Below are 10698 nucleotides of genomic sequence, written 5' to 3'. Positions count from 1 at the left end.
TCCAATAGCTGGAAGGTAGTGGCATTCAAGGTAGTGATGGAAATCTCTGTAAGATATTTTTTTTATTTGTGGGGCACTTGCTAATGGGCGCACTTCATAAAAGGCCTTGAAGTAACAAGCAAATTCATTTGCCTATAGGTGTAACCTAACCTATATGTCCCTCTACCGATTCTATATGTGTTACCCAACGTGCCTCTGCTTATTTTTTGCTCAACCATGCCAACAACCTTCCGGCCTTATCTCCAGCATCATAAAGTCACTGGTGTGTGGCCTGGATTGCGATGTGCTCATTTTTTATTGAAACCATCTTTATTTGGTTTCATAGAAGGTTCCAAGCATCAACATTACATCATAATCATCGTTGATCAGGATTGTAATTGACCAGTCAATTATACAGATAATCCAGTAGCAAAACAAAAGGAATAGTGGTCACTACAGTGAGCATAAATTCACAACCCCCTCCCAGTAACCCAACAGACATAAGCTGTACTGTATTCAATTCTGAATTCTGGAGCTGCTATACATACCCTCAGTCTCAACCTTAAACTCCCTTCAAGCAACTAAACCCCCACACTCCCTCCTCCCCCCAGGCGTGTCACTTGTGTTCAAATTACTAGTTTGCGATACACGTCCGCTCCAAATTAGGTTTCATATTTGTCTGAGACAGCACTTTAGGATCCCTCGGTCAGTAAGGGTGGTGGTGAACTGTGTCTGTTGCCTAACTCCACGATTTGCTCAGGGGTATGTAGCCTAGCCTACTCCTGTCGAGGTTACCCTATTGATTCCACCGTCATCTGGGATCTTAAGTAGTACAACTAAAGTTTGCCATTCTCTTGCTGCCTCCAATACCCGCAAGCTCCCTGTTCTTTTGGCTATTTGCATCCTGATTATTCCTTCACATTCTGCCCACTTAATGAGTTAATTCTTCCATCTCTTTTGCATTTCAGTACGTAGTGATGTCTATTTTAGTTAGGAGTAAGCCCATGTCTAAGAATTTACTCATGATTTTATTTTTGGTTGTGTGAGGGAACCAGTGTAACAGGCAGTACTTCAGAGAAGACTCAACTTCCCTGTCGGTGATGTCGGCCAGCAGCGTAGTTACCTCTCCCCAGAAATTACCCAGACGTGTCTGAAATCTGCTCCTTCCCTATTACATCGTGGGTAAGCCGCTGCTTGGGTTGTGAAATACTTATGAATTTTCTCCAGGGTGAGGTATGCTCTATGTAAGATATAAAAATGTACCAATTGGAATCTGGCATTTCTGGTGCTGTTCCATGCCCTCTCCACTAGTTCCTCCCCAGGTTTTCTCTGGAATAACCTCTCCAAGGTCTGCCTCCCACTTTAGGTGAAAGTCCGATAAAGGGCAGCAATGTTTCCTGCGTTATTTCGGAAATTGGGGGCCTCTCCATGAGGAATCCAGGCACGCACCTTGTTACCTCGCGCTCCTGGGGCCCCTCCGTTCCCTTACGGTGCTCAGGGCTCTTCTGTGGAGTGAGGTGCTCCTCTCCACCAGGCCACGTCTCTCACTTGACGGCCTGTACCGGCTATGTTGGGCTTTCTATGGCACGGGCGCCATCTTGCTGCCTCTTCCATAGCGCTGCCTGACTCCTATTGCAGAGCTTAGAGGCCTCTTCCTGGGGAATCCAGGCTCGCCACGTATTCCCCGTGCTCCCTGATCCCCTCCACTCAATTGCTGTGCTCAGGGCTCCTCTGTGGGGTGAATTGCTCCTGACCACCGCGACACGTCTCTCTTCCGGCGGTTCGTAACATCTACGCGGGTCATTTTATGGTGCGGCGCCATCTTGCTGCCGCCTCCGCTGTGCCTCCCAACTCTGATTTCTGCGATCTTATATCTTTTCGAGGTGATATGAAGCTCGCCTCTTCACGCTCCCAGCTTCCGCTGACCCCCGCTCTGCGGATCTATGTCTTTATCTGTTTCTGATGCTCACGATATACAGCTATGGGGGAAGGGACAGACGGAGCTCTGCAGCCCTCGTCTGTTCACATTGGCTTCAAGCCACACCCTCCCCCTGGATTGCGATGTGCTCATGCCTGGTATTCCTTGCAGATGATCATCATGGCTCGTAATTGTGAGGGGTCTATGTATATCTTCTGGCTTTCGATTTGGAGGAGACGTACTTCTATTTCCTACATCCACCCGCTTCCCCATATTTTTTCATAAGCTATTATGTTCTGCACCCTATCGCGGAGGCCTGTCTTGTATGCCTCCCAGAGTGTCACAGCTGACGATAGGGAGCCCACATTTTCTTTAAAGTACGTATCTGTTTGAATCTCCTGGGGTACCTTGTTATCTCTAAGTTCCGAGGCATTGAGATTCAGCAGCACGACATCTCCTTCTTAGTGAGAGCTATAATGGGGAGTGATCTGAAAGACCTCTGGCTAGATACTCTGCTTTGTCTATTTCTTGCCCTTCGCCCACCGGGGCCAGGATGCTGTCTATCCTTCAGAAGACTCTATCTGCTCCGATGTAGTATGAAAAGACCTGGGCCCAGGTGTGGCGTTGTGTCCAAAGTTCTGTCAGTCCCATTGTAGTGAGGAAGCATTTGAGTTGTGTGTCACTGTGTGTGGCAGTGGTGTGGGTGTTATGGTCCAGCAGGGGATCTACCACTTCATTGAAGTCTCCTTCGACTATGTGAGTGCAGGAGCGCACCTCCAACAAGGTTTCTGTCAGTTTAGTTAACATATGTATGTAGGCGCTGAGGTGCATAAACACTGATCAGCGTTACATTGCGCCTATGCCATGTTCCCTTAACCGCCATGTATGTCTCGTTTGGATCTATCCAAGTGCGCTCTACCGTTAATGGGCGGAATTTACTGATAAGGATTCCCACTCACCATGCACCAGGAGAGAAGCCTGCGTGTGCCAATGTTTTGTGTGCCCCTCTGCCTAGGAACCAACATTGCGTACCTCTGAAGTGTGTCTCTTGGAGGAGTATCACCTCAGGTTTCAGCCGTTTGAGGCCCAGCAGGCTTGCAGCACACAACTTGTCTCCGTTCAGTCTGTCAGACGGGTTGGATTTCGGTCCAATACACCATTTGACACTTTTGCCGGATGGTGAGTACAATCTCGGGGCACAGTTTCTTGGCAGAAGAATAGATTTAAGCAGGATTAGGTGTCAGATTATTACGTGGGCTGGCGAAGCTGGTGCTTATAGCAGCTAGTCGGACATCTTGAAGACCACGCCCATGCTCTACTACAGTTTAAGTATGTCTTGCAATGTGTGGGACAGTCAGCAGCAGAGTGAGGTTCGGTGGCGGAGTATAAGTAATATGTTTTATCTGAAGCAAATTCACTCCATGTTCGGGTGGCTTCACTTGGAGTTTGGCACCCACAGATAGCATTGACTACTGTGATTTTTCTATTTCAGCCTTTATGGATGACAATGGCCTACTCCATTTGGTTGGTCCTGGAGTTGGATAGCTTGTGGGACTTTCCCAAGGTCAGTATCAATCAATCGGATTTATAAAGCGCAGCAGATCACCCATAAGGGTGTCAGGGTACTGGAATTGCTAACTGCTTAGACTCCCCTCCTGGAGCGATGAGGTGGTCCTGAGATGCAGAGGGAGGTGGTTCCAAGCGTTGGCCTCCAGGTGTGAGAAGGAGCATCCTCCACTGTTGCTTTGATGGATCCAGGAGGGATCTGCGAGGAAGGAGGAGGCAGATAGCAGTTGTCCAGTCGGTTGGTAGAAGGTCAGGCGTTTGTGGATGTATGCTGGTCTGTCATTATGCAGGACTCTGTATTCGTGGGTCAACATCCTGAACTGGCAACTTTTCTGGCTCAAGAGCCAGAGTAGCTTCTCGATTTAGGGTGTGATGGGATGGGTTCATCTAGGGAGGTCGAGAATCAGTCTTGCGGCTGTGTTTTAGATTGTCTATAGTCTCCTACATAGAGTGTTTCCATAGTCAAGCCTGCTGGTGGCAATGGCCTGCGTGTCGGTCCTTCTGGTGTTGACTGGGAGCCACCTGCAGATATTGTGGAGCATGTGAAGGGTGTAGAAGCAGACTGACGAGCCTACATTTTGCTGTTTCTTCATAATAGCTTGCTGTGAAAGATGATGCCAAGGTTGTGGGCATGGTCTTTTGGGCGGGTAATGGGCCGAGTTTAGTAGACCACCAAGCATTGTTTTATGGAGAAATGTTGTTCCCAAAGATGAGGACTTCCGTCTTGTCCGTTTTAAGTTTGAGACAGTTGCCCTCAAACCAGCTGGTGACGTTCATCATAAATCTATGGAAGTTAGCTCTGGTGGTGGAGGGGTATTCTGTCTGACAGCGATAGGATGAACTGGGTGTCATTGGCATAGGAGATGATGTTGAGTCTGTGTGATCTGACCGTTTTGACCATGGGGGGTCAGGTAAGTGTTGGAGTGGTTGGGGCGGAGGGATGATCATTGGGGGATACAGCAGATCTTCTTGGGTTCCGAGGTAAAAAGTGGGAGACAGATTCTCTAGGTTCCTCCGGTGAGGTATGAGGCAATCCATTTGAGGGCGTCTCCCTGGATTCCAATGTGGTGGTCTGTTGATCAAGGTGTGATGGGAGAAGGTGTGGAAAGCAGCTGATAGGTCTAGAAGGATGAGAGCTGCAGTTTCACTGCGGTCCAGAAGGGCCCTGTTGTTGTAGGTGGCTTCTATCAGGGCTGTATCAGTTATGTGGTTGGCTCAGAATTTGGATTGAGATGTGGCCAAGAGGTTGTTGTGTTACAGGAGTACAAGAAGTTGCTGGTTGATTGCCTTCTCAAGTGCCTTCACTGGAAAGAGGAGCAGGGAGATGGGCCGGTAGTTCTTCAAATCTGCTGGGATGGCGGATGGTTTCATCAGTAGGAGCCTCACTTCAGCGTGTTTCCAGTCCTCAGGGAAGGGGGGACAGAGGTGCTGGAGGTGTTCAAGACCTTCTTGAGCTTGTCACCAATTGTCTTGCTCCTGAGATTGAAGATGTGGTGTGGTACGGGGTTACAGGGGACCAACGCCACCTCAGGACCGGACATCGCCATCGCCATCCCTCAAGGATACAAGATCTACAGGAAGGACCGCCCCACCCACCCAGGAGGAGGAATCGCCATCGTCCCCAAATCCAGCCTCCGCCTGAGCACACTCCCTGATGAGTCCACAGAACTGATGGAACACCTTCACTTCAAGATACTGGCCAGCCCCACTGCCACCCTCCAACCTTCGCCAACTCCATCACGGACATTATCTCCCCTCAGGCCATCGCATCCATCGCATCCACCAACTACACCCTGCTGGGAGACCTCAACTTCCACCTCGACAATCAACTGGACCCCAACACCACCATGCCTCCTGGACAACCTCCACAACATTGGACTCTGCCAGATCGTGACCGAGCCCACTCAGCAGGACACACCCTTGACCCCCTCTACACTACAGGAAACTCCTTCACCTTCAGCCACACCACCGAACTCCCATGGACCGACCATCATTGCGTCCACTTCACCTTCAGAACACCCACCATCCACAGACACCAGCACCTGCTTCCACAAAGAAACTGGACCAAAATCACCGACGACCAGCTCATCTCCTCACTCAACAACTCCACCCCAACCATCGCGGAAAACGACGACCCCAACACCGCAGCCCGAACCCTGCATAGATGGATCTCGGACAGCACCAACACCATAGCCCCCCTCAAGAAAAACAACAATACCGTGCCAAGAAAGCCAGATGGTTTACCACCGAACTTCGAGAGTCCAGGCGCACATGCCGCCGCCTCGAAAAGGCATGGAGAAACACCAAATCCATAGAAGCCCACAACAACTTCAGAGCCGCCACTAACACTCACCATCAACTCATCAGAGAAACGAGGAAAAAAGCGATTGAAGACAGAATTCCACCCATGCACACAACAGCAAGGAACTCTTCAGCATCATCAAGGAGTTCGCCCAACCCACCAGCGAGTCTACCAACATCCCTCCCTCACAAGACCTCTGCGACAAATGCAGCACCTTTTTCCACCACAAAATCAAGAGCATCTACGACAACTTCGACGAAGACAACCAACACACTGAACCCTCACCAACCACCCCCGACACCCGGAAACCAGCGATTGATGACTGGACAGCCCTCACCACCAAAGACACACTGAAGACAATGAAGTCAATCCACTCAGGGGCCCCCACGGACCCCTGCCCCCACCACATCTTCAAAAGAGCTGCTGACACCATCGCACCCATGCTCTGCCACACCATCAACCGCTCCCTGGTGACCGCCTCGTTCCCCGACGACTGGAAACACTCCGAGGTCAACCCCCTCCTGAAGAAACCCTCAGCAGACCCCACCGACCTCAAAAACTACAGACCCATCTCCCTGCTCCCTTTCCCAGCGAAAGTCATCGAGAAAGCCATCAACAGCCAACTCGCCACATTCATTGAAGAACACCACATCCTCGACTCCTCCCAATCCGGCTTCAGAAAAAACCACAGTGTGGAAACCGCCCTCCTCGCCCCAACAGACGACATCCGCACCCTACTAGACAAAAGAGAAACAGTAGCCCTCATCCTCCTAGACCTATCAACAGTGTTCGACACAGTCTCCCACCGCACCCTAATACGCAGACTCTACGACGCAGGAATCCAGGACAAGGCCCTCGACTGGATCTGCTCCTTCCTCGCCGCAGGACGCAACGGGTCAGGCTCCCCACTTTCCTCTCAGACCCCACACCTACTACCTGCCGAGTCCCCCAGGGCTCCTCCCTCAGCCCGACGCTCTTCAACGTCTACATGGCTCCACTTGCCCCCATCGTCAGAACCTACGGACTCAACATCGTGTCATACGCAGACGACACCCAGCTCATCCTCTCCCTATCCAACGAGCTCAACACCGCCAGGCGCAACTTTCGGGAAGCCGTCGCCAAATGGATGAAAAACAGCTGCCTACAACTAAACACCAACAAAACAGAAGTACTCATCATGGGCTCAAACCCCGATGCCTGGAGCGACACCTGGTGGCCCACCGCCCTCGGAAACCAGCCAACCCCCACAGACCACGCACGCAACCTGGGAATCATCCTGGACTCCGAGCTCAAAATGGACCGCCAGATCAACTCTGTCTCATCTTCCTGCTTCCACACCCTCCGCCTCCTTCGTAAGACCTTCAAATGGATCCCCCTCGAACACCGAAAGACAGTCACTCACGCCCTGGTCACCAGCAGACGCGACTACGGCAACGCATTCTACGCCGGAATAAACAAAAACCTCATCCGCAAGCTACAGAACATCCAGAACGCTGCCGCAAGACTGGTCCTCAACCTGCCAAAACACTGCCACATCTCCCAGCACCTGCGCACACTCCACTGGCTCCCCGTCGAGGCGAGAATCACCTTTAAGATGCTCACCCACACACACAAGGCCCTCCTCGGCACCGGACCAGCATACCTGAACAGCGGGCTCAAATTCCACGCACCCCAAAGGACCCTACGATCAGCCCAGCTCTTCTACGCCGAGGTCCCCCGCACCAGAAAGACCAGATCGGGAGGCCGCTCCATCTCCTTCCTCGCGGCCAAAGCATGGGACACCCTTCCACTCCACCTCAGACAGACAACATCGCTCCCTATCTTCGCAAGAAACCTCAAAACCTGGCTCTTCGACAGACCCCCTCCTTGATGGAATGGAACCTGCAACCCCCCCCACCCCCCATAGCGACTTGAGACCCTTATGGTTGAGTAGTTGCGCTTTAACAAACTCCTGATTGATTGATAGAGTGTGCTCCAGAGTGCATGGAGTTCATGATAGCGATTGTGGCTTGAGTTGTTAGAGGGTACCAATGGGTGAGCAGGTGTTTGGGGTCTGTGTTCGAGGATGTGAGCAGGCTGGTGCTGTCAGCGGCAAGGGGTTGGAGTTTGAAGTTTTTATAGATGACTGAGTATGGTGTCTAAAGTCATGTCAGGTAGCCTCAGTATTAGTCATTTGAAGCATTTACTGGTGGCACCTCAAGATGATCTGCGCCGCCTTCTTTCAGGGGGGTTGCTTTCAGTTCAAGTGTTTGTGAGTACTTTGCAGTCTGCTTCAAAAACAGATGACTGATTCCCCATTGTTTCTCAAAGTTGAGATTCAACTAAGGATTTAAATGAGCATCCAGGGCTGCCGCTGTCATAATTGGTTTCCCCTTCAGTGTTTGGAAGGTTCTGTAATTCTTTAAAGATCTTCTCTCTTGAGTAGTACAGAAGAAGTGACTGATTCACTGAGTTGATGGCCTCTTTAACGGTCTTGAAATAATTGTTAAGATGGCCTATCCATGTTTGCCATTAGGATAATGTGTAGGGCAGGTGTAGCTAGTTTGCTAAATGACAGCAGCAAGTCAACTGTAATTTAGTGAATTAACTGCATCTATCTGCTGTTGGGTATATCCTGTCATGGTGCTTAACATTCATCTGCTTGTGGCTCTGCAGGTCAGACACCACTGCTAGCTGTGAGGCATTGCCTTGGTAAAAGTCATCTATCTTTGTTAGTGTTTTTGCTCAGTATGCACTGATGGTGGTGCAGTAACACACTTCTTGCTGTTACTTTGTTGGTGTGTGCTGCTCGTCCACTCAAGAGAAGTGAATTAGTCAGAGCGCATATTATTTTAATTTTCATTCTTCTGATGCCTTATTGAATTGTTCTAAACTGTTCATAGAAGGCCAATCAATTAAGGAATTGCTTATGAGGCTGGAATGTGAAGTCTGGTGCCTGGGAGTTGTGAGCATGTGTTGCCTGCCATTTCAGGTGTCCTGCTGCAAAGCTAGACAAATATACCTTTAAATCCCGCATTCTTTTACCCCGCAGGGAAATCACAACGCGGTTGTTACAAAGACCGCCTGGTGATTCCGCATACCATTACTCCGCAAGTCGGAACAACGACTTGCGGAGGGGGGCGCTGGAAGTTGGAATAGTATAATTTACTATTCCAACTCCAGTCTGTGCGGACACTAGAGAAGGTGTTGGATTTTAAATCTAACACCTCCCTCCCCCTCTGCAAGTCGTTGTTCAGACTTGTGGAGTAATGGTATGCGGAATCACAACGCTGTTGTTGTAAGGACCGCGTTGTGATTCCCTGCTGGGTAAAAGATTTGTTGTAAACGCTGTTTACCAAGCTAGACATGCTTCATGAGATGATGATCCCTGGGCTGTCCTCCCAGTGGAGTGTGGCCTCTAGTGACACAGGCCGCAGGTGTTCCCAGGAAAATGGATGTGTGATCAAACATTGTGTTGTGATACACACTGGCTTAACTTTTTCTAAAAACAATTTTACTCTACAACTAAACAAGAAGCTCATGCACCTGATGTGTTTGACATTTCTGTTTAATATTTTTGATAGATGCTAAGCACCACCGTCGGCACTTGCATCTGAATTTAGACACTGACGCTGCCAACACATTCACCACGGCTGGACGGAACTACGCAGGCAAAATCAAGCAGACATGCACATTTATGTATATGGTATTGCTAGAGAGCGAACCTAGCCAAAAGGCAGCGGGAGCACTGCTGACGTTCAAACAAGGGCTCACTTGCTGTGGGCCCCATTGAAGACATGCATCCACACGGTAGAATATAAACAGTGTCCTCATATATTTTGGTCAAGCATGCTGATGGCTGTAGTCTTTTCAAAATAATCTTCCACAGAGTTCCACGAGCAGGCTGAATTTTGCATGTTGTGTGGATTTTTGGCGCTGTAAGCTTGTTTGGCTCTGTAAAATTAGAGTGAACAGCACCACGCAGTGCGCCAAAGGGCACTGCTGCCTGAGTAGATTTTTTACTCAACCTGCAGCTTTCTCAATGCGAACGATTGTGCCCTGTCCATGACCACTAGCTTAAAAGAATCTCGCCGGAAGGCATTCTAGTGCCTGAAAATAGCACTAAGGGACGCAAAATCTCACTCATGGTGGTTGGTAAAGTGTTGCTGGCAGAGCGGAATTATTTGCCCACCCCTAACCTCAAGCAGTGTTTTAACCAATGCATCGCCAGACTCAAGGAGTAGCACTGATGCTCATGCCAGCAGTCAACAGAGCTCTTATTGGATGGGAAGCCACAGTCTCAGAATCATCACAGTGACCTTCCACACAAAGAAAAGGAGGATCAACAGAATTTTACTCAGTGCTATTGTTAGACCTGCCATTCTTGGCTTGGGTTTCCCCTGTATTTTTGCTTTGGCCTCCTGTATTTTTACAGTGTGTTGGACTTAGTTTCTGCTGGTCTAGATGCTTTGGGCACTTTGCCACTACTGTTCATTGCCAAAGTGCAAGTGCTCTGTAGCGCGGTGGTGAAGCAGACCAGGACAAAATAATATATAGTTACGGTCTTTAGGTTTTATTTTCAGGCTTAACACAAAGGATTCTGGGAACTGTAGTGTTTCTGTTCGTTCTTCAATCTTCGGCCAGGGGTTCAGGGATGCTCTTGGTGCTGGTACGGTGTTATTGGGCTCCAGCGTCCTGCCGATGGCTCAGAACATAGATAGGAAAGAAAAGCAAAGCGGGTCATAAGGAAAGACTCTGGGTCCTTAGGATCAGTCGCTGGAAGCCGGGGTGAACAGTGAGGGAGGAGTCAGTGCACTGCTACCTTCACCAGTGTGCCTGTGAAATTTACACGTGGCGTTACATGTTACTGTTTTGCTCCCCCTCCACCCCCTCCTTTGTTCTCCCCACTTGCGCAGCCCCAGGAAAGCCCAAAGCGCCTTCGTACCTTGGTTAG

This window comes from Lissotriton vulgaris, chromosome 1_2 (genome assembly GCF_964263255.1).
Source record: "Lissotriton vulgaris chromosome 1_2, aLisVul1.2, whole genome shotgun sequence".
Classification (NCBI taxonomy): domain Eukaryota; kingdom Metazoa; phylum Chordata; class Amphibia; order Caudata; family Salamandridae; genus Lissotriton; species Lissotriton vulgaris.
The sequence above is the reverse complement of the archived record's forward strand: the minus strand, read 5'-3'. Positions refer to the sequence as shown.